The 25,114-nt window shown below is 38.5% G+C and overlaps 1 long non-coding RNA gene across 1 annotated transcript; it reads right to left on the bottom strand.

Moving 5' to 3' along the window:
* Nucleotides 1-2,802: 2,802 nt before the first annotated feature.
* Nucleotides 2,803-7,268, bottom strand: LOC137850219 (uncharacterized). Its single transcript, XR_011092377.1, has 3 exons — nt 7,205-7,268; nt 4,099-4,175; nt 2,803-3,276 (listed from the first exon to the last, which is right to left on the bottom strand). It is a non-coding gene; the product is annotated as an uncharacterized lncRNA (long non-coding RNA).
* Nucleotides 7,269-25,114: the final 17,846 nt, after the last annotated feature.

Below are 25,114 nucleotides of genomic sequence, written 5' to 3' on the forward strand. Positions count from 1 at the left end.
GCCCCGCGCCCGTATGCTGGTGAGCAAAGGCTTTTTCCCCCACACCCTGAGGACGGCTGTGATTCACCACCTGACAGCCACAGCCCTGGCAAGCCTGGCAAAGGAAAGATTGCCCCCTGTGCAGCACTTTGTGGGGGAACATGGGCACAGGGTGCTGAGTGCACCGCTGTCACAGAATTAGGAAATGTTTTCCAAAAACACAGGAGCCAGTGTCTGGCTGAGGTTGGAAGGGACGTCTGGAGGTCACTTGGTCCAACCCCACCTTTTAAGCAGGGCCACCTAGAGCAGGCTGCTTAGGACCATGCCCAAGGCCGTGGTATTTGCAGGCTGTCAGTCTAACTTTGTTGCCAGGTGAAACCATGAGGAAGACTAGTCTGAGAGTTATTGAAAAACACTTCAGAGACAACACGCTCGTTGGTCTTAGTCAAAATAGGTTCAGTAGGGGAAAGTCCTGTTTAACTCACTCAATTTCATTTTATGACAAGGTTACCCATCTGGGTGACAAAGGGAAGCCAGTTGATATAATCTTTCTGGATTTCAGCATAGCTTTTGATACTGCTTCTCACAGTATCCATCCAGACAAAATGTCTCTGACTTTGTCTGCGAAGCACTTTGGTGGGGAATGAATGTGGACACTGGGTGCTGAGTGCACCGCTGCCACGGAATTGGGAATTGCTTTCCTGAACTGACTGGCTGAGGTTGGAACAGACCTTTGGAGATCACTTCATCCAACCCCTCCACTTCAAGTAGGGCCACCTAGAGCAGGCTACCTAGGACCACGTGCAGATGGCTTCTGACTATCCCTAAGGACACCACACCCCCTCTGGGGAACCTCTGCCAGAGCTCAGCAACCCTCAGAGTAATATATCCATTTCCTGACATTTTGGAGACAGAACCTCCTGTGTTTCTGTTTGCGTCCATTGCCTCTTGGCCTGTCACTGGGCACCACTGAAAAGAGCCTGCCTCTTTCTTCTTTACTCCTTTCCCTCAGGTCCTTTCCTGAAAAGCTGCTTTCCATCTCATCAGCCCCCAGCTCATACTGGTACCTGGGTTTTTCTTCCCCAGGTGCAGAACTTTGTACTTCTCCTTCCTGAACTTCTTGAGATTCCTGTCAGGCCATCTCTCCAGCCTCTTCAGTTTCCTCTTTATGTCAGCATATCCCACTGGCATATCAGACACTCCTCCCAGTTTTTTTGTCTCCTACAGTCTCTTTAAGATTATACTCTGTCTCATCAACCACATTATTAATGAAGCTGGACCTGTTCATTATTAATGAACAGGACCCCAGTTACTCTGCTAGTTATAGGCCTCCAAGAAGACCTTGTGCCACCGGTCACCGCCCTCCAGACCTAGCTGTTCTGCCACTTCTCAGTCTACCTCACCATCTGCTCATCCAGCCCATTCTCCATCATTTTTGTTGTAAGCGTTCTATGGGAGACAGTGTTGAAAGCCTTACTGAAGTCTAGGTAGACAATCTCCACTGCCCTCCCCTTGTCTATCAAGTAGTCATTTCATCACAGAAGTTTATCAAGTTCACCAAGCATGACTTCCCCTTGGCGAATCCATGCTGACTACATCTGATGGCTTTCTTGTCTTTCATGTGCCTGGAAATGTTCTCCAGGGCTAGTTGTTCCACAGCCTTGCCAGGGATCAAGGTAAGGCCAACTGCATTGTAGTTCCCTTGGTCCTCTTCTGAAGGCCACAGGACCTCCTGGCAACACCCACCTGCCATGGAGGTAGCACAGCATCCTCCATGGGCTGAAGCCTGTGTATCTGCTCCATGGCAGACCTCTCTAAGGGCTGCTGTGACATGAAGGAAATGGAGAAGAAAGGAAAATGGGAAAAAAAGGATAGAGGGGGAAAAGAAAAGGTTGAAGAAAAGCCAAGAGAGCAGGAATGAAGGAGAGGAGAGAGGGAATGCTGGCTGTGGTGCCTGTGCCAGTGGGGAGGACTGCCACCAGGGCCATCAGCAGGCAGCACCACTGCACTTTGGCCTGGGCCATCGGTGTCAGATGAAGTCTGTACTGGGTGAGAGACAGGGCTCAACCTGCAGTGGGGGCCCCTCCACATGACAGAGAAACAACAGTAAAAAGTTGCCAAGGAGAGGGGATTGATGACAAAATCGCATTTTGGTGGCAGCCACATCTGGGGTTTCATCTTGGACCTGGGCACTGTCTAGTAGAAAACATAACTTTAAGGATATCTTAATGTAGTTACAAAAATGTTATGATTTGTCGTGCAAAGACCTTTTTAGTTGGTAAAGCAAGGTTGGCAGTATAAACATATCATCTTCTAGGCTGAAACCTGTGTATACTGTTTGCTCTCCAGTGGGCTGGTCGAAGTTCCTGCCTAAAGTGGTCAGACTGGCCATAAGGCCTCCTACACCTCTCTGTAAGACTCAGCCTGTTTTGCTCCAATGCAAAGTCCAAATTTGCCTTGTTATGGAGGTGCAGCTTTATCATAACCTCTCTGAGGTCACATCTTTTTCCCATTATCTATAGATGGTCACCAGATTTATTCTGATTGTGGAGGTAAAGTAGTTAAACTATGTGGCACAGCATCTTTTTGAATGTGATGTTTCAACCCTGGTTGATTTTGAACAGATTTAATGTTGTTTCAAGCTTTTGCTGCATGTGTGCATGGCACGATGCCTGTTTCTTGAAACTTTGGTTTCTCCTTCATTGAAAGATAGGGGCATTTCATACAAACAATTCAATTTGTAACTCGGTAACTCACCTCTACAAATATCTTGATACAGATCAACCATGACATATATGTCACTGAATTGTGAGCTCACATAAATAATAGATAAATTGTATTAAACTGTATTTTGTGTTATGTACTGGGAGTAAATGCACGTTTACACAGAAAGCATTTTCTGGAAAAAAAAAAAAAATACTAGTAATAAGATTGCAGTTTCCTTTTCCTGAAGAATATCTATATCAAAGGAACAACATACCGTGACTGAACTTTTGTTTCTGAAGGTTACAATGTTTTTGATACTCAAAGCCAATGGCACTTGGTACTTTCCATAATGAAATTCGGACCTCAGGATGATTAAATCATACTGACACCAGAAGCAATTTATAATCCCTCTCTGGTGTCTTTTGAAATCTCTTTAAAAAGTTAGAGTCTCTGCTGGCTACTTGATTTAGCATATACAACTGGCTCATTCCTATCAAAAGTGCCACTTATCAGTGTTGTTTGTTAAACTACACAGGCATTTGGTGTCATCTCAGTGGGAAGAATGCCGTATAACAAAAGTAATTATGTTCCCTAGGAAAAAAAAAAAAAGCTTAAATGCTCTAACTTCCTCACTATTAGTGTCAATGACTACAAACATTCCTAGTTCATGGGGGCCTAAATCCTCTCAGTTATTTTTCTTCTTCTTCTCCTCCTCAAAATATCCATGTATTGTTGTTTCTCCCCCCGCCCCCCTCCCCAATGTTTTCAACATCTGTCCCTTCATTAAGCTAGTTACACAAAAGAACATTTATTCTATCCTGGTTGAAATTTTGGATGACCAAATGGCATTGGCTCAATACAAATTTCAGTCCTATCTATTACCAAAGCTCAGGAAACATACAGTTCTCTAACTCCCTTGCACTGTCCTTTACTTTAATGTTATTAATCATTGGGAATCCTTATGGAAAAGGGTGATGTAATAAGGATACGAAGACAAGGGCATGTCTGAATTTTGTTGATCAGAATGAAGGAAATCGGCACAAAGTACAAAATATCTAAAAGTAGAACACATCTAAAACCAGAATTCTTTTGGTTAAATCCATCTAAGAGTATAAAGACACACTTTCTTTTTGCCATCCTGACCCATCTTACACACCCAGTTGATATGAAGGAAATGGTACTATTAAAATCTATTTTAGGCTAATTTACTCATTAGATGTTTCCTCTTTCATCATCTTTTTAATTTTTCCCACCAAAAGATAATGCCATTTTTTTTGTTTGACATTAAGTTTTAAGCACTTCTTCCTAAAGAGTTATAGGAGTCCCCCATGTGAGGGAGTCAGATCTGTTCGAGTGGGTACCATATTTTTAAACTGCAAATCAGAGAATGCAAAGCTTTTAGCACATGCTTACCTTGACACTTGCTCTTGAATGATAATCAGAAAGTTCCCGTGGGCCATTTTTGCCATTGAATACTGAAAAGGTTACAGCTACAAGGACAAAAAAAATGCAAATCATTAAATTACAGACAACATACAACAGTGTCACACATTACAGAATAATGATCACAGCTGCTGAGAGGAAACTATCAAAATGAAGAATTTAACAAATATTTTGATATAATTCAAACAAAATATCAAACTTCACACAGTTTATTTGCTAAAATGGTATGGTGAAATGGTAAAAATTGACTGGAAGTAAAGAGAAGGTATACAGTTTCATTGAACACTGACTTTCATTGTGTAGATTTCCCTAACAAAGATTTTTTATATCTATTGATATTGAAATAATAATTAAAAAATAATTTTATCTGAAAACAAATACCCCAAAATTTTAATATACTTGTGCTTTCCCACACAAAAAGATGTTCAAATTCACTTACTACCATAATTGAGTTACAGCATGCATCAGAAAATGCCTTGTGATCGCTTCAATAACTTTTTCATTTTATTTTAGAAGCACTGAAACAGAATCCTTATTGTACAAAAATTTGGGTTTCACTTGCATGCAGAGTATCCAATACCAAGATAGCACATTAGAAAATTAGCATATTAACTAATTAGCCACTTTGCAGAATGATTAAACAGAACACTACAGCATCAAATTCCATTCAATAATTAATTGATCAATTTGGTGATAAATCATGATATACTGCAACTCCTTCCTAACACATTTGATTTCTGCCTAACTACATACCTGAAGAAACATTATCCTAGTGCCTAGAAACACATAGGTTCAAAGTTTAGATCTGCAAATCATATAGGAATAATTTGAGTCATAACTTTATTAGAGTAAAAATGCCTATGTTTGCATTAATGATTGCAAAAGGTGGGCTGTTTTGGAAAATTCTTGCCACCTGGAATAGAGCTAAACAAATCCTTTGCTAGGTTAGTGTTCTGTTTTGCTGATAGCCAGTAAGCTTTTTTTTTTTTTTTTTTTTTTTTTTTTATCTCTGGCACTTATTGTTCTTTGCAAATTGCTTTCCCAGCCACTGTAACACTTATAGCAACACATTTTAACCCTACTTAAAATATATTCACACTTGTGACTTGAAAACTTTGACAACAAAAGTGAACAAATGAATCATTACAAATTTCTCAAAGTCATTAGGATTTCATTTACTCTCATTTATCAGGCTTCAGTTGTCTGCTAGATATACAGCAAGCAAAATTTATTACAAAGAAAAAAACTTTAAGTGTTTATCTTCGGCTAAATATTATCTTCAGGCTGGATGACAAACCGTTAAAATGCTAAGTGGGCTAAGTTAATTGTATTTACTTGATTACAAACATTAAAAAAAAAAAAAAAGAGAGAGAGAACTGGAAACATATATTTAACTTGCATTTACACTCACTACTGGATGTTTTTCTCTGGGCAAGAAGAAATTGTTAGGGAAAAAAAATCCAGTTAAGGAAATTGAGAAATGATATCAAACCCAAATGATGATAGACAGGAGACTGGACATATACCAGGTTATTTTACATAGACAGATCTATTACTCAGCACGCTAGACCAAATTACAAACTCTCGGACATTGATAGAAAAACTTTCTCACAGAAATGGTCCACAGTGAATCAAAGATACTATGTGCTCACATGGGTATGAACAGGTGATACAATCTGGTCTTAACAGAGGTTAACCTTGATGTTTGTTGCATATATTTAACTAGAGAGTATATATTGAGATATCTGTCCACGTGGTCTCTGAATGAGAATTTTGATCTAACAGTGCTTGATAAAGACCATGCAGAGTTTGGGAAGCCGCAGAACAAATGTATTCACTCTATTTTCTGTGTACAGTGTACAAACAATATGGCTTTATTTTTTCCCCTTTCCTTCATGCATGCACGAGTGTTTATTTTCAGTTGGTCCACTCTTTGCTGAGTGATACAACTCTAATAGCATCACCTTACCTAATCACTTAATTTTAAGCACACTATTAATATCATTGGAACCAAATGAATTTCAGCACATTTAGGATGAAATGCTTTATTAAATCCTTTGTGACTAAGCAGACAGTTTGTCCAATGCAAAGAGTAACCAGGTAAGGAAAAATGTAAATTAATATCCAGTTATCTCCAGATTTGGTGCAAGACAAATTGCAGTTGAGGATTTGTTGTTTTTGTTTTTTTTCCCCTTCTGTCTTTTCACTATTATACAATGGATTGTGATGGCTCAAATAAAGCTTATTACAGCTTATTTTATTTTATTTTTATTTAAACAATCAGCAGAATTAATGAAAGTTGGCATGGAATTCATCTATACGTAGGTGTCTATGACGTGGGCTTCCTCATCTCAGGTTCACACTTGTGATGTAACTAGCTCACATAACATTTATTTCTTTAAGAAGTCAGATTAAAAATGCATATGCTTTTTAGAGTTGCAGCTTCTGTAAATTTATGATTGGAACAGATGATTAACTAGGTAGTAGAAGTTTGCTACAGATTAATGTTATTAAAAGTTGCAGTTTTCATATGTTGTTAACTTATAGTCTAACCTTAGCAAAACTGAAATTAGGTAATAGTTGACAGTTCACCTGAGACAGAATGCATTTGAGTTATTTGATACATTCTTTTGGAGTATTTTTCTGCAATATAAAGCATAGAAGACATTTCGGTCCCTATATACATTACCGTATTTCTGTTGCTATCAATAGAAAATGCAGCTAACCCTGAATATCTGTGTCTACAAAGTGAGACGGTCAAGATAGATTAATTTTGTCACTAAGGCTGGAATCATTTGATTTAAAATGGACATTTGCATTTGATCTAGTGTTCCTACGTTCCCTTTATATTCAGTGGAACCTGATCAAGTTAGCTAGTGGCTAAGGCACAGTTCATCACATCTGAAATTAGATGTTTAAAACAGGTAAGACACTAAAAGTACATATTTCTTCTCATCAACTATAAAAGTAATGTAAGGTGATTAGATCTGTAAAGACAAAGACAAAGACATTCCCCCTAAATGTCTGAAATTCATTGAGCTGTATAAAATGAAGATTTGGTATCTATTCTAAATACCTGGAAAGTGTTGGAAACTGTTGGAGAAAAGCTTGTCTTGATTTAATATTTCTACCTTGATCTGACATAATAAAGAAGATGTATTGGTGAAAAAGTTTAGAAACAATAACCATTTGACTAGTCCTATCTTCCACTTCAGTTAAGCTCTAAAATACAACTGGATTAATAAAATACCATGATATAATTATACTGTAGGTTTCCAATTAAAGAGTGGTATATGCAAATAAAAATACATGCAATTGCTATGTAATACAATTATATATATATACATATTATGTATATATATTTACTCATAATTTACCTAAAGTAAGATAAAACTTCTTGCATGTTATAAGAAATTACCTCCAGACTACCAAAACATTCACAATTTTGCAATTAAAAGTTTTTGTAACACTATTTTATGCATTTTAAATTATATTCTGAAATTGCATGGTACTTTGAGGAATACTGTCATCCGCAATGCAGCTATAGTTTTATTTCTGTCACTAGATATAAGATGAACTATTCAAAACTGTCTGAAAAAAAAAAATCCTCCTTGGGAATGTAGTCAGTCTGTTCTACTCCTGCTCATTCTATGAAATATCTGTGGATATAAAGCAGAACAAGAAAACAAAAGCCCTTACCTTCAATTAAGTTATTTTGTATTTGGATAATTTGTAAATTAGATTGATCATAAATCTATACTCAAAATTCTTGTGTGTGACAGTTCTACCCCGCTGGGCAGCTGAGCTCCACCACAACCGCTCTCTCACTCCCCCTTCTCAAGGTGAAGGGGGGAAAAAATAGAATGCAAGAGGCTCAAGGGTTGAGAAAAGGATGGGGAGATCACCCACCAATTACTGTCATGGGCAAAATAGACTCAGCATAGGAAGATTAATTTAATTTATTGCCAATCGCTAGCAGGCTAGAACAGTAAGAAACTGCAAGCAAACTATAAACACCTTCCTCCCATGCATCCTCTTCTATGTTCTCCCCTCGAGTGGTGCAGGGGAATGGGGGCTGCAGTCAGTCCCTGACACTTCATCTCCACTGCTCCTTCACAGTCACTCCCTGCCCTAGTTTCCTGAAACGATTATGCAGGGTCTGCCCACAGGCAGCAGCTTTTCAAGAGCTACTCCCACACAGCTCCATACCACGGGGTCCATCCCCCAGGAGCAACCTGCTCCAACCTGGGCTCCCCACAGGCAGCAGCTCCCCCCAGACCCCTGCTCCTGCACGGGCTCTTCCATGGGCTGCAGCTCCGGCCCAGGGCCTGCTCCTGCGGGGGCTCTCCATGGGCCACAGCCTCCTCCAGGCCACATCCACCTGCTCCACCGGGGGCTCCTCCACCCATGGGGGGGCTGCAGCGTGGAGATCTGCTCCATGTGGGACCCATGGGCTGCAGGGGGACAGCCTGCTCCACTGGGGGCCTCTCCACAGGCTGCAGGGGAACTGCTGCTGCCTGCCTGGAGCACCTCCTGGCCTCCTGCTGCACTCACCTGGGGGCTGCAGGGCTGGTTCTGTCTCATTTTCTCACTCCTCTCTCCCAGCTGCTGTTTCTCAGCAGTATTTCCCTTCCTTAACTCTGCTCTTCCAGAGGCCCAAGCAGCATTGCTCCCAGACTTGGCTCTGGCCAGCAGTGAGTCCCTTTAGGGCCAGCTGAACTTGGGCCTTAATTAATATGGAGCAGCTGCTGGCCTCTGCTCACAGAGACCACCCCTGCAGCCCTCCCACTACCAAACCTTGCCATGTAAGCCCAATACATTGTGACAGAAAGCTGAAGTAAACAAAACAAGCATCCACTCCCCAAAAATAATTTTTTAAGCATTGTCTGGGGAGAGTTTCAAAAGTAAGGTCTGCTGAAATATTCCATTAAAAAATAAAAGGCCAGACTGCAAATACCTTTCCCCATTAGTACTTCTTTTTAAAAAATCTCACTGACATAAACTACTTCCAAGCATGAATTCAATGAGCTAAGAAAATAGTCCTCTAAGCAGTCCATCAGTATTCAGTACAAAATACAGTTGAGGCTACAATGTTCTTCCTTAAAGATTAACTTGTCCAAATCTAATTCCTCAGAGGTAAATATAGTTCAGATAAATAAATATTAACCATGTTGAATATGGAATTAACTATCTACGCCAAAATAATGAGCATTTATTATCTAGTGCTATTTTATACACCTTATTTTCCATGTTTAAAACATGGAAAAAAAATTTCGTATTTTTCAATGTTTACATGTTGAATATTTAACATATGTAGCAAGACAAGTGAAACCATGGCAATTTAAAAAAATGGGGCTTATTCTAGTCCATGATCAATGGATATGGCTGTATTTATATGAAAGAAAAATGACTGTAGCAGCAAGGACCGAGCAAGAGAGCAGCCTGTGCCCGACCAGGAGACTGGAGGCCAGTTTCAAGTCACTGCTAAGAATGATCTGTCCAGAAACAGATTTGAGGAGTAACAGCTTTAAATGTATAAATAAATGTATTTTTATGTATAATAAATACATTGTTACATATACATAAATACATAAATAAAATGTATTTAAATGTATAAATAAAAATATACATACATAAATAAGAGGAGATTTAGATTAGATGTTAGGAAGGAATTATTTACTCAAAGGATGGTGAAGCACTGGAACAGACTGCCCAGAGAAGCTGTGGATGCCCCATCCCTGGAGGTGTTCAAGGCCAGGCAGGATGGGGCTTTGGGCAACCTGGTCTACTGGGGGGTGTTCCTGTCCATGACAGGGGGGGTTAAAATTATATCCCTTCCAACCTAAACCATTCTGTGATTCTATGATTATGAACTTCAGGTTCAATACACACAAATAGATTTCCTTATCTTATTCTTCTGAAAATGAAGTACACAAGTATTCTTCCGTTGTTCCTTTGTTTGACTTTATTCAAACTGATATCTGTTTTGTGCATCCTGGGTAAATGCCCATCACATCAAACAGCTCATTATCTGATTTTCTTACTGTCTTTATCTATTTTGGACCACAGATTCCAACCTGAAGTGCTCAACATTTTATTTTGATTGATACATTTCTTCTTACTTTTTTTTTTTTTTTAATGTTCTGAATTTGCATATTTCCCATACAAAAACATAAGAGTGAATGTCTTCTGGCAAAGCTATAGGGTAAATCCAAAGCATGACAATTTCACTGACAAACAACCGGAAACATGAAGTTTAACAAAGTTAATTAGTTTAAGAAACAGATATGAACTTAGCGATTAAGGAACCAGTAGTAAAATCAGTAAAACAGTAAAATCAGTACCATCAGTACTGATGCAATGGCTTCAATCTGGATATACTAATTTAAAACAGCTGAAGTTCTGTCTGGAGAGTTTGTAAGTTAATCACAAGATCATAGAATCATTTAGGTTGGAAAAGACCTGTAAGATCATCTAGTTCACCCTTTAACCTAGTACTAGAGTCCACCACTAAACCATGCTACTAAGTTCTAAATCGATGTGTATCATGAAGACCTCCAGGGATGGTGACTCAATCACTTATTTCCCTGGGAATCCAATTTCAATGCCACACAACTCTTTCAGTAAAGAAATCTCTCCTAATGCTCAACCTAAACCTCCCCTGGCACAACTTGAGGCCATTTCCCCTCGTCTTATAACTTGGTGCTTGAGAGAAGCGCCTGATGACCACCTCACAAATGGAAGTTATTACAATACGAACATACTAAGAGATTCACGTAAATTTACATCAACTTTTCATTTCCTGTTAAAAAAAAATCCCCAAAATCACTAGGAAAAATTTCATTTAAATTAGGCAATTATGTAATTGGGATTTGAGTGTGAAGGTGACGAGTGCTACTGAGCTTCTCTGGACAAAAACACTTCTTGAAATTTCAGAAGAGTGTCTACACAGCATTAGAAAATATTTGAGCCCTACTCAAATCATTTTATTTTAGTTCCAAAGCTGCTTATAACCAACTGTGGGATGAATGACAGGGTTTCAATAGAAGAGAAGTACTTTAATCAAGCTAAGATGACTAATAGAAACAGGATTGAAACCAATGCGAAAGATTTTCCCTCTCTTTGCTAATCAAAATCCCTGATGCCTCTATAGGTGACCTGCAAGTCACCCCCACACCCCTGGGCCAGGCCCTCCCTGCTGCCCCTGGACAAGGTTTGGCCACTGGGGCAGCTCCAGCTTGGCCTTGGCTTGGCTCCCAGCAGGCAGACCAGGGCAAGTGGTGAGGGAGACTCCTGTGGGAATGGCTGCAAGATGCTGGGACTCATCCCCCTGCCCTGGAGCTGTCTTTCAGCCCAGCCATGGCCCCAGGCTAGGCCCAGCCCAGCCCTATGGGGCTGCCTTCCTGGCCAGGCCCAGGCCCAGTGGCAGTGCCAGGGCCCCGCTCCAGTCCTTGTCCCTGGCCTAGCCCAGCTGCCTCAGGACAAGAAGATTCTTTGGATGTTGGACAATTAAGTGGGAACAGACCACAGACTAAGTTTGATGGATTTTATTCTAACTACACACGCTGATTACCTGTATAATTAAGCCTGAGTGGAAAGCAAGCACTCTAAGCATAAGCAAAGGGGAAGAGGACAAGCCACTTGCTGTGTAGGCAAGGCACAATGTCATTAATGATTACTCTTACCTGCTGATAAACAACAGTTGGGAAAGCTGTTGACCTCTCGTTTTCTTCGTTGTGAGATAAGATGTCTCCTTCACCAGACAGCACCCTTGAACCAGCTAGCAGGAGCTGACTGAGCTCACACTGGGGAGCTACTCTTCTAGGGCTGTGGCTTTCTGTCACAGAATAGTAGTGACTCTTGTCTGGGGAATAGTCTGCCCATTCCCCTGAGGAGAGCATTTTCTAGACCATTCACAAACAGCGGAGCATGCCGACACTTGCTGTGACAGCAGTAAGCGTGTCTCCTTGGCCCATGCCATATGCAAGGCAAGGAACCTCTCACCACTCCAGCTCCCCTTGCTGGGGCTGCACAGCCCTGCAGTGCCTCCGCACCTCCCGCTGTTTCCTCTCTATCTCTCACCATGGCTGATACCACAAGTTTCAGCCTACAGATATGTGACAAGTATATTTTTGTTTTCATTCTCTTGTTTAAACTTCAAAGCCAGTAGGATTCATTTCCTCCATGGTTACAATTATTTTTTAATGCCACAGGTATGAACAACTCTGATCACGCCTTCCAGTTAGCATTTCCTTACATCTGTTAGGAACAAATTACATTACCCGTCCTACTGCCTATTCATCTAACCTTGTTATTTACTTCAGAATGTTTTCAGGCTTCATTATACTTGACTAGCCTCAATAATTTAGTGTCAACTATAAATTTTACTTCTCTGAAGTCCTTTCTTCCCTTTTTACATGCCATATAATTATCTGTAGAAAATTTGACACGGAAAATATCACAACAACTGTTAGCCTTTGGACAAACGAAAGATTTGATTTACACTCACATTGTCTGGCTTCTGCTTCTCATTCCTAATTTTTAATCATTACCATTAATTTACTTCTCACTCGTTGACAATCTTTCCCGAATAGTCTCATGTAAAGAATTAACTCTGAAACAGTTAGAAAAATCAAATGAATTATATTCTATGACAAACACATGATTATACGAATAGATTTTAAAGAGTATATCTATATCTAAAACGCAAATACAAGAGATATTTGTTTTACTTTAAGAAAAGCTATCTTCATCTCTTCAGAGCAGCTGCCTGTTCATGTATGTATGATAGTGTATGCAATACACATAAACATTCAACTCTATATACTTAAGAACTCAAGATCACATAGTATTCTTGTGCCTGGGAGATGAGGCATACAAGTCCCATCCCTTCCCCAACTTTTTGTTTAAAGATGAACCAAATTCGTAGAGACTACTTGACGAGAACACTTGACCATCCCCAAACTAATGTCATGTTTTACTTATCCATATTGATATTGATAAAAATATGCCTGACCAGCAATAAACAAGATAGCTTTAACTACTATACCCATATGGTAGAGGGGAATGCATAAAATACGGATCTATACTAGTCTCTACTATTCTATAATGTTCATATCGTCATCAAGAGAGATTATCAGCTCAGAATTGCATTGATCCGGAAGGAGTAAGAGGCCTCCCCTGTTTCCCTCAAAATTGGCTTCTTGGCAAAAGGGAAAAGAACATGCCTTTTTACATGCCACACAGAGTTTACTGATAGTCCAGTTAATGTTTTAACCGTTTAAGAGTCTTAATAGTTCTAATTAATACAGGAGAGTGTCATTGATATGACAGGCAGAATTGCTGTATGAAAACTTAATAGTATACACCCATTTTCTCTGGTGTTAGGCTCACCCTTCCCATGTGCTTCTAGCTCCCAAAGAAGCTTTCTTGATAAGACTGCGGGAGCTTGGAGAGCACACTAAGGCAGCAGCTACCATAGCACTCTGCCAGGAGGATGAGGTGTGTATAGTGGCTCATTCTTCTTTATCTGATGTCAGTATGCTCAACTCTACTTGGCAGTAAGGTGCCTTCCCACCCCAGCCTGCTCCTTCCTCACTGCTCTGGGTCATGCATGAAAGCTGTCCTGTACCCACTCTTTGTGTTCACGGACAGATGTTTTGTCACGCAGGAGCTGCCTGGGGTTGTCGGACACTTCCCCATAGTGGCACTCACAGACGCAAACTCACAGTCTGGACATAATCACTCAATTCTTAACAGCTGTTAAAACATGCTAAAAACAGCAGAGGTCATAGCAAGCCTGGGCAAGGCCTGAGATCCTGTGCTGTTATGTCAGTACAAAGATTACAGCCTGGTACCACTAACTGGAAAAACCTCATTGGCCAGGCTATGTGGAAGTATGTTTGAATTAACAAATTCAAACCTTCGTAAATAAATCCTAATAGTAAAGAAATCTGAAGGACATTTGCAACTGCTTAACTATTTGTAATGTAAGGGATACATTTGATTAGAAGGCGTTCCAGATCTGAAGCAGAAGGTACTGTTGGCATACAAAGAAGAGTGATCAGCCCTAGGAGATGCTCCTGTCACCATGTTCCCATCACCAACGGCTATTCTTGAACCACGAATCTGTGACTGGTTTGCAGATGTAAAATAGTGTGGTTAGCCTGCATATACCTTCTGACGCAACATCTGCACCTGCCACATATGTTCTCTTCTGTTGGGTATCATAAATACATATCTCAAAATGGCTGCTGTTACTTTCACCCAAGGGGAAAGATACAACTCAAGCTGATTAATTAACTTCATTAGCAAGTGGGATTGATCCTGTAAAAGGTACTTTTAGACAAGGGAGAAAATGTCAAATGAACCGACGATGTTCCATTCAAGTTGGTTGTGACATCTGATTATTCTCTTGTAGATCCAGCCATTTAGTAATGACCCTTGGAAGTTCAGTAATCACCAAGACATTCAATCACATGCTCAGGCAAGGAAGGTAATTGAGCTAGTCCTTTAGATGAATTATAACTAGTGTAGACCTTTCTGAAGACTCTTGACTCATGCAGAACCAAATGAAAGGGCCTTATATCAGAAGATCCTGAGCCGGTTCAAAATGAAAATATTTCTTGTCTGAAAATCTGAATGAGAAACAGAAGTAAACATCTTTCAGGATGACAGGAATGTGTTAGAGAGACAATGTTCAGTCCGTTTCCTCCGGGTGTTCTATGCCCAGTACTGGAAGAGTGCCCCAAATCCCTCTGTCTGCAGGAGGCAGTCAGAAGAGCAGGATCCCTGCCTTGTAGCGCTGCAGTGAGCAGGCTGCTTGGCAGGCACCCTTGAACTCACTCTTTACCACATGATTTGGTATCACTTCTGTTCCCGTTTTCCTGTCCCAAGGCCTTCCTCTGTGGCACTCTCACCCCTCCAAACAAACTCACAACCCCAGCACTCTTTTCCCCTTGGATGATTTTGCTGACTTACTTGGTATTTGCAAGAAAGTTACCTCAATAACTTATGCCATAGTTAGTAATTCTGTCAAGCTACTGCCCCCTTTTGTTATATATGTAATTTCCCGTTTCTGCCATTTCTCATGCTCCTATCTGATTTTACCAGCTGAGAGGTATCTCTTCCTTATCTTATGCAGTTGAGAATACTGATTCCAACATATCAGCTAAGTTTACCCTTCTTAACAGTTTCATTTACTTTGTTCTAGTCTGTTTCAGTAATTATTTAATTTTTCCTGTATCCAGTGTGCCATAGCATGCCAAAATTTATTTTATGTGTCTCAGTATTTTCTATTCAAGTGTTTTTATAATGGAACTACAGTTTTTACCCAACACTTCAGCAGGTATAACTTATACAATGCTCCTGAAGGAATTTATCTTTGGCAACTTGTCATTTAAGCACTTTATATATATATTTATTCTTTCTGCATTTTTGAACAAATCTTTATGCCTTCCCTGACAGATATGATAGGCTTACCTTTCCCAAATCTAAGGGTTTGTGTCTTTACTCTTTTCATTGTGAAACCTACTTATTAGTAGGCTCTGTTGAAGGTTTTTAAGGTTAGAAATATTTACTTATTTTTCTTCTTGAACATCCAGTGTCACATTGCTAGGTTAGTTTTATATACACACACACAAAATTTATCCCCCAGGACGTTGAACTTAATTATATTGTGTCAGCCTCAACTGCCACAGGCTAGTGTTATGGGAACTTTCATCAGTATTTCTTTACAATATTTTATAATTTAGGTGGTTGTTTTCTTCCTGCATCACTTGATAAGAAAACATTAGACAGTTTTCCTTTAATCTGGGCTTCCTATGAATGATAATGAAGTAACATTAGAAGTGCTTTTAAATATTTTTGCAAGTTCTGTTTTCCTATCAGCCTGCATTTGTGATATACAAAGCTAGTAGCTCTAATTATCTTCAGTGTGGGACTTCTATACAGAGTTAAAGTTTGTGATCTTCCTTCTCCTCTTGCTTTTTCCACTCAAAATTAAATTGGTATACCTTGGGATCAAGAAAGCAGGATTCTGTAGGGATCCCTGGGACTCTACAAATGACAAATATAAGATCATTCTAGGAAGCAAACCTGTAAATGCTGTTCATGAAAAGGAAAACTGCCTTTGGTCTGCTTCTTCCCCAGATTTCCTAGAACTGAATCCAGAATTCAGTGGAAGCAATGTGGAGCAAGCAGCCACCCAGATAGGATCCTCTAAATGCTTTCAAAACACTGAAAGCTACTGGATACACAGTACACTGAGGGAAATGTTTGAGAGACAAAATTTCATAGAATCATAGAATATCCTGAGTTGGAAGGGACCCACAAGGATTATCGAGTCCAACTCCTGGCTCCACTCGTCTACCCAAAAATTCAGACCATATGACTAAGGGCACGGTCCAAATGCTACATTTGACACACAGTGTTTTAGATCCAGGGGCTTTTTGTACATGTTCCAGAGTAGCATGGAAAAAACAAAACTCGAAACACCTAAGTTTGTCTATACCCATTGTACATTGGCTAATGGGATGGCAGGCTTCTTTATCTGTATTTTCAATCATCTTAGGCCCAGAAGGGGGAAAAGTTTACTGTTTTGACCAAATACATAGCATGGTCAAATTAAATTTGTTATTTGAATGTGAAGAGTAATGCAAGCCACCCTATACTTTGACAAAAATGACCACATAGTTTCAGACATATCAAATTAAACCCTGATGGATCTCTGAGGTCATCCAACAAAACATATACACAGAAGTACATATGCACTTACACTGTAGAATTTTTCACACACAAAAAAATCTGTAGGATTTTTTTTTTCCATTACAGAAGGAAATTCTTTGGACTATTTTACTATGGCTGCATTAAGGGAGTGCTTCAGAGCCAATTTGAAAATAGCAGGGGTCACACTACATTAACAAAGATCAGCCCCATGAGATTATTATATTTTTTGCACTGCAGCCTAACAAGACATGCATGAAGCTTAGATACTATTTCATAATGAAATAACAAGGTTGTGTTATTGCTTCTCAAAGGGAGCACTTTAAATGTGACCAAACTGCTAATTCTACTATAACTGTCCAAAGTGCCTTAAGGGCCATTTATTAAAAATAAAAAATAAATTGCTTCTGCCACTGTATAAATCCCTAAATATACAAGGTCTTGAGGGCAGAATTTTGAAGGGGAAATATTTAAATATGTTAGAAGCAAAATTTGCTTAGTAGGAGACTTTGGATTTTCATTTAGTTACAACAGAGCTACATGTGCCTGTCTCAAATTATGATAATATGCGGTTGAAGTCAAAACTGAATATCATAAAAGATAATGCCTACACTACATCAAAACACAGTACATAGACACACTCCATTTGGAAATCACTTTATTTATTACAGCTAGTGATAATCCAAATTGCCAAAGGAGAAGAGAGGACATTTTTTATGGAAAAATTTCATCCTTTTAGTTCCACAATGCATCTAAATCATCAGGTAAGAATAATTCCTTGGAAGTTTAAACTATAAATTAAAGTTGGGTTTCTGTTTCATTTTTTTGTTGTTGCTGTTTGTTTGTTTGTTTAAATGTTTATTTTTATTTGAAAGCTGAATACCTACAAGGCCTGCTAGTGGCCATTCTACTGCTGTCAGCTGACTTTTTGTTTTGTTATATTGGTTACAGGCAACTGAGTGCAGCAGCATTGTGGGCCAGATTCTGCTTTGATTTAAAGTGAATATAACTTAAAGTACTTCCGTTTAAAGTATTTACCATGTGTAATTTTTGTACTAAAAATACAGAATTTGGCCTTTTAAATTAATTCCTGTCCTGCTTTAAGATTGACATCTATAAAGCATACAGCATTTAAATAGTAAAAGGGAAACCTGCTGGTAAACATTTTACAAGTGTCTTTAAAAAAGGCAGTAAATAAATATTTTAAGTTTAGAATGGTAATACTACTCTCATGTACTATGCAGATCTGAGTGCATATTAATGTTCACTCCTGTTTTTTAGTAATGTCATACTTACTATATTTTAGTATAATATCATAGTAGCACTTACTGTCAATTTCTGATGAGGGAGACCCATTGTAGTGTGTGCTGTAAATACACATATGGAGACAGCACCCACTCCAAAGCAATCTCATGTATTAATAGACAAAGTTGAAAAATTTTTATCCACTGATCCCAAGTTCCAATTCACTACTTCCGCCAAAATATTTTCATTTGTATTTATTTGAGACTATTGTAATTAAGACGATGTTACTCTCAAATATGTTCTTTCACCAAACAAAAAGAAATGTGATTGCTACTGAAAAAAAAAAAAGGCAGAGAGGAAAATAGCAGCAGATTAAAGCCTCTTTTTGCTGTGGCATGCCTAGAGTCTGTACACTGTATACTGAAGAATTCATAATTCACAGAAAATGAAGCAATATCTTTTTATTTATCAGAGATTTCTGTAATCAACCATACTTGGCTGTCTCTCAGCCCCTTTCCCTTTACTGCTTCATCCCACAGCAGAAACATTATGCTGGATTTGTGACATAATTTTCATGACTGCAATGCCACACATAGGATTATGACTTAACCAAAGGATCGAGCAGAAAATAAGCTGTGAGGATAGGCTGTAAGCTTTGCTGCTGGATTAAAGCATAAATCTTCAGCAGTAGCAAACAGAACATAGACATTGCTAACCAAGGACATTTCTTTTACTATAAATGTTCTCACTTAGACTTGCTCCACTATGACAACTCATTTGATCATCATGACAGGCAAGCACACAAAGCCCAAAACACTGCAGACAGCCTGACTACACCAGTAGGTAACACAGATCTTTTCTTGCTACATTTTTTTGGCTGTTTTGTTTTATTGGCCCATGGGACAGAGGAGAGCATTTCTTGCTTTCCAGAACAGGAAGAAGTGTTCGCTCACTAGTACTGCTTATTTTACCATGATATTAACATTTAAGCTTTCCTTGTACTTCATTGCAGATTGAAATCTGGTCTTTAGCATTTGATAACTCATAAAGCAGTCTTAATAAATCGCTTGGCTCTTTGCATCATGTGTCAAATAGTAACAATCCCACAAACTTTACTATTTACCTCCAACTTTTTTTCCAAGTTGTTTATTTTTATTTTTTAAAGAGAAGTTGAAGTTTTCAGTTGATGGTAAAGAGAAAGAACACTGTATTCACAAGTAAGAATGTTCTGGGTTATGTTATGAATACTTATGCAAGTGGATAGATAGACTTTCCACACCTGTTGCTCTTTCACGGGATAAAGAGTAGAAGAGCTGTGGATCATAATCAGTTTCCCAGGCTGCTACAAAGTGAGAGTAGACAGCGATGTGCAAAAAATGGTGCTTTACAAAGCACAACACTTAGGTTTAGTATGAGTTCCCATCACCTAAGTTTTTAGAGACTTGAAAATAAATAATAATAATAAAATAAAAATAATCTAAAAAAAAGGACAGCACAGTTTGACTTCTACTGGTATGACCTTTATATGCAAATTATTAATTTCATATTAGGTTAAAGTCTGAGTACTCAACACACACGAGGAGGTTCTCAGTGACAAGCCAAGCATTTTTTGCCAAGTAGGATGCAGTGGCAGAGATATAGGAAGCTGAACATAGTGACCAAAACAACAAAACAAAACAAACAAACAATAACAACAACAAAAAGCAGAGAACAGTTGAGGCAAAACACACTGTTAGGTTTCATAACACATATCCTGGAGATTCCACTGGATCCAAAACATTTCTGCAGTGTCAAATCAACAACTGGAGAACATTTGTGTGTTTTTTTTTTTTTTGTTTTGTTTTTTTTTTTCATTAAATATAAAAGGGTATAATAAGGTCTAATATAATTGTGTGGTGAAGTCATTGAACAACTCGGGTAAGATCATCAGAATATGGCACAACACCTTGGTTGATTTTCAGAGAACAGTGTCGAACTAGTAGGGGAGTGTAATTTTGGCCAAAGCCACGATCACCAGGCCTAACTTGAATACTTAAACTTTATTGTCAGTTTTACATTTGAGATCAATTGATTCAGATTCTAAGGTCACCGTGCCAGTTGGAGCTCACTGATCTCTCTGAAATGCTTTGGGGAGAGTATTTGTTACCTTTCAGCTAATACCAAAGAAAGTAAGACCCCCAAACATATTCAGGGATCAGTGCTGTGAAATCAGTCTCATTTCCAAGGAGCGAAGCCGTTGTCAGAGCTATTGTGGTCGCTCTGAGAAGCTCGGACTTGAAACTTGCTGCCAGTTCTGAAGGAACTGCTGGTAGAAACACCAGCCTGTACATGGATAAACAGGCCTTGCTGAGGGCCTTAGCAAGGACCAGTCCCCTTCCCTGGGAACTGCTTGTAAGCTGAGGCTGTCAGGACTGACTCCAGCCAAGCCACACTGCAGCTGTGTTGCAGCTTTGCTGTGCCCCACCATGTCCCCATTGATCTTGACTGTGCTCTGATCCTTGTTGGAGTCTCCAAAGCAATAGATAGTCACTGCAGCATAGCTTCCCAACTCTGCCAAGCCAGGTATTCATTCCACTGGCTTCCCCACTTCACCTTGCTTCCTCTAGCTCTCCCCTACCAGTACCCTCCTCTGCAGTACTGCCTAGATGGAGCCAATGACTTGGCCTCCTGATGATGCACAAATACTTGCATATTTGGAATTACATATCCCAAGTAAAACCTTCCCTTCTCTACATGCTTTTTCAAGCCACATGAAATGGGGGCATTATGCTCATCTCCTGTTACATCATTAGTCTGAAACTGCACCGAAATGGCATTGTGGAAATTGAAAATAAGAATCTTGCAAAGACTTGAGATTTATTCCTTAGCATGGGGAAAGGTCTAATGTCCTAAAAGATTTGTCCCTGAAATCCCAATAGAAACATATCTGCCTCATTCAGCAGCTGGACTCCCGGGAAACCATTTTTCCAGATTCTTCAGCACAGAGAGAACACTACTGTCATAAAACTGTGATAAATCAGGATATTGGCCCTTTTTATACTGAGCCTAAATTGCAGACCTAATAAAAGCCACACAGATGTACCTGACAGGATGATAGTGAGTTACTGCACCATTCTTCCACCTCCGGAAATTTCAGGGAATGGTACAGATTTGAGCTGCAATTTAAATGAAGACAGTGGATTCATCCTCGTCAGATCTTACTCACAGGATGCATTTCTCTTTGTACAACCACTTGAACTCATGTATCACCATTGACTTCAACACATTTCCTCCAGAATCACAGTGGAGTAAGGATATCTAGCATGTAGAATTTAATAGAAATATCAATAGAAGTAGTTATAGTAGCTTGTATATTATGAAAGAGTTCCCAAGGACAGTCTACAAAAGTGAGATGAAATGGATGAATTCATTGTGGTGTAAGCTAGAGGTCATCCAGCTAGCATAAGGGTTGATTTTGACTATCAGATTTAGGATCTCATTCAAAGAAGGAAGACATGCATTTGCTGAAAGGCATTGCTTATTCATCCTGAGAAACTAATGAGTTGTTATGAGCTTACTACAATTTAGCTGAGAGCAGAATTTGATCTGTAAGTTTAATAGGTAATAATACTTATATTACAAACAACACCAGTGGTCATTATACAGGAATGTTTGTTTCCATCACTTGAATGCAACAATTCATTAAAGCACATTAAATTAAAATAAACGAATAAATAAATAACATTCACAAGATCATCCCTTCACTCTTAAACACTTAGCTTTAAATAGGTTTTCAATTTAATACAATAGGAGACAATGTAGACAGATTTCATGTGTTACTTTAAGATAACTCCACACAGATCTTTCAGCAATGATAATGTACAATCTAAAAAACATTCTCTATAGGCTATAGTAAGATGGGGATCTGAAGCGTAGCATAGACATTTTTCTCCCAATTAACCTTTAATGTAGGTATTTAGTTGCAAAGATGAATATATTAAATGAGGTTCTTGTCTGCAACAGGATAAAATAAAATGGCAGCAACATATATTTATATTGTTAGAAATCAATTAGGGTGAATTCTATGTCAGATCAGTTGAGGAAAGCGCTGCAATGCTTTTAGGGCTAATAAGATCGATTCAGGGCAATCATGTCTTGTGTTTCTTTGTAGAATGAGTTGTTGTTCCATGCTGAATCTTTGTGTGCTGTGTGAGGGATGCTGACACAATCGATAGCCTGTTCCCTACAAAAAAAAAAATGTTTCAAAGATTCTATGCAAATAACATTATTCTATTTTCTCAAAATCCTTCCCAGCATCAAGCAGTATGGCCACAGAAAGGGATTCCAGCTGATTTTTAACATATAAAAAGATGATAAAGGTTCAGCAGACCAGCAGGAAGCAAAGAAATTATACACTCTTTCATGAAACTAACTTGATTAAAGTCAACGATCTCAGATAAAATTAAGATAACTAAGCCCTAACTTCTTAGCAATAATTCATGTAGAGATCTTCCTTTAAAAGACCAAGTAACTTTTGTCACAACGGGTAAAATAAAGGGGAAGGTAGACTGTTTGTTTTTCCTGCTTTTTGTTGCTTTTTTCTTCTTCTTCTTCCTTTTTTTTTTTTTTCTTCCTGATGATAAAATAAATCTTTTGTTAGAGTTTTATTCAGTTATGCTTGTTTTCTTTACTTATTTTTTCAATTGTCATTCAGTGACTTTTGATTCTGAGGTTAAATGGTGCTTGCTGTACTACCCATGTGTAAATGTACATGGGCTTATTTTGCAAATATAAGTCAATATTTAGTCTAAGTCTAGATTTATATGTTTCTTTTTGCGAATGTCTTTGCCATATTCATTACTAAAACTTAGTGTGTTTTTTTTTTCTCATGAATTTTTTATTTTCTCCTTCAAAAAGTGTATAGAATCATCCACAATACATTTATAAGTTACAGAAAATAAAGTTATTTTAAAGTAAAATGGGGAAAGAAGGAAGAAAAAAGAAATTTCTTCTTAAGAAAGATTTTATGCCTTTATTTTGAAGTTAAAGGGTTTCTTTTTGCTCCAGAATAAATTTTTAATTTCCTCAGTTCAGCAGGGACATAAAAATATGTCCCTAGAAATTAGTTTTTTACACGTACAGCTTCTAAGTTCACACAGTGATGAGCATCAGTAACAAATGACAATTATGCATACAGTTCAAACAATTTCAATGTGCATGTGATGGACAGTGTTTGGGAGTTTAATTTTGTTCGCAGCTACATCTCATTATTTTTATGTGTTTCTAAAGTGGTGACAAGACATCCCAGAGAGAGATGTCCACAGAGAGAAGATTTCAGAGAGTAAATGGTAAAGCAGGCAAGAGCACCAGGGCCTTGAAGGGGACATGAAGAGCTTCATGGGAATGAAAGGGAACAGTTTGCTGGAGCTTAAAAAGTCATTGATTTCCTGGAAGCAAGGATTTGTTGAGCAGGCAAGGCTCAGTAATACCCATTATTACTCCTCATAAATGGCTGATCTTTTTTTTTTTTTTTTTTTAAGTTAAATTGTCTGCCTAATTTTCTACTACATTTTCAAAAAAATATTTAGCAATCCTTTGATCTTCAGTAATTCATTTTGTAGTGAAGTGTGGACAGAACTAGACACATCTATCTCAAAGCTTTGGCAAATTAGGTTAAGTGATAATGGGAGTTGTAAACTGCTTGAAACAAACAAAGAAAAACCTTATTAATGTTGCAGTAGTTATTTTCAACCACAGTGTACAATCTATGAATGGATGCCTCCTGAGTGGATGAGAGGTACTAGCACTAACACAGTTTAAAAAAAAAAAAAAAAAAAAAGTACTAACACTACTTTCCATACCCAAGCTATAAAAGCTGTGTCACTTCACTTTCAAAAACAAAATTACACAAGACAGCTTGAGCCAATCTAACACTTTGTCACTGTTCCCTACTGCATGCTGTCTCTGTTTACCTTGCATTATCTGTAACATACATCAGGTCTCTCCATGAGGCAGTTTTAGATAGTTTTCTGCTGGGTTAGCACAATCAATCTTTTTGGTGATGATCCTGAGTACAGCCTAAAAAGGGGCAGAACTACACCACAGGAGTGAGGGAGGGAAGGAGGGAGGAGCTGCTGCTGCCATTGCTGCTGCTTTTACTGCTTCTGCTGCTGCTGTTACTGAAGAGGAAACCTCCCCATTTGGCAGTGGTCCCATAATTCCACCCAGAGAGAAATCAGGTGATAATAAATTTGACAAATTTAGTGCTTAGGATTTAACAAGCTTAAGGGGGACTTAAATAGGTTAATGGCAATTCTGATGACTAAATACGTATAGGATATATTATTTTACAAGTTGGTCATAATGTAGAGAAAGACCATAAGATAGATATGAGGTTTGTTTTTAAAGTTCCAGGAACACACAAAGACTTCCATTGGTTAGAAGTAATGTGGCACTGCTGGTAAAGCATGTCACGTCCATGATCTCAGAAGTATGAAAAGCTAATTGTTATTATCCTGGCAGAAAATTCATTGCCCACCCCACGCGCAACTCTTCAGTGGCAAGAGCCTCCTACATCTGGTGGACATAACACTTTGTCTTGGGTTCTTGCATCACCACAATGGACAACCTCTGTTGTCTCCAGCCTCATAAAGAGACCCAGTGGAGATGGAACCACTGGAGAACTGAAAGGAAAAGCTGTATTAGCAGAAGTAAAAAAAAAAAAATAATAATAATAAAATGACAGGACCTACTAGCTGTGTATGTAATTATGTCTAGATATGTTTTTATTTGTTAAACTGCCATCATTGTTGTTGAAGATTATCTAGACTTTTTAAAGTGAAAAAGATAATAATTTTATGAAATGTTATTGAAATATTTTGTTTATTATTAATGATGTTACCGTGTTATTAAAATTCTACTGGTAAAATAAAGGTGAGCCCACTAAATTAGTATGTCATTATTTAAAAGCTCTTAAAAGACGCATGAAGTATTTCACAGTAATATAGCTTAAGAATTTTAAAATACGGAAAATCTGCAA

The sequence above is a fragment of the Anas acuta genome, chromosome 1 (genome assembly GCF_963932015.1).
Source record: "Anas acuta chromosome 1, bAnaAcu1.1, whole genome shotgun sequence".
In the NCBI taxonomy this organism is placed as follows: Eukaryota; Metazoa; Chordata; class Aves; order Anseriformes; family Anatidae; genus Anas; species Anas acuta.